At 40.4% G+C, this 265-nt stretch overlaps 1 pseudogene; it reads left to right on the top strand.

Annotated features, from left to right (window-relative positions):
- Positions 1–265, top strand: part of LOC107613124 — a 1821-nt pseudogene that overhangs the window by 66 nt on the left and 1490 nt on the right.

Here is a 265-nt window from a genome sequence, read left to right as displayed (position 1 = left end):
GGTGAGGAAGACAAGCAGGTAGTGAAAATCCCTAAGTGACTAATAATAATACTGAATTAATGATTATATAGGCGAGTATGTTGGTTGATCTTGTGAGAGATTATTATTGGATTGAATTTGAGATTGGAGAAATGGTAAAAAAGATTTGAGGGGAAGGTGGCCACTGTTACATCTTCGACTTAGGGAAATGGGTTTGGGATAGCTGAGAGGCTTGGCATGGAAGGTGCTTCTGAAGTCATCTCTTCTCGCAATCAGGTTCCTTTCC

This window comes from Arachis ipaensis, chromosome B01 (genome assembly GCF_000816755.2).
Source record: "Arachis ipaensis cultivar K30076 chromosome B01, Araip1.1, whole genome shotgun sequence".
Classification (NCBI taxonomy): domain Eukaryota; kingdom Viridiplantae; phylum Streptophyta; class Magnoliopsida; order Fabales; family Fabaceae; genus Arachis; species Arachis ipaensis.
Note: the sequence above shows the minus strand (reverse complement) of the source record. Positions and strands in the feature narration are given on the sequence as shown.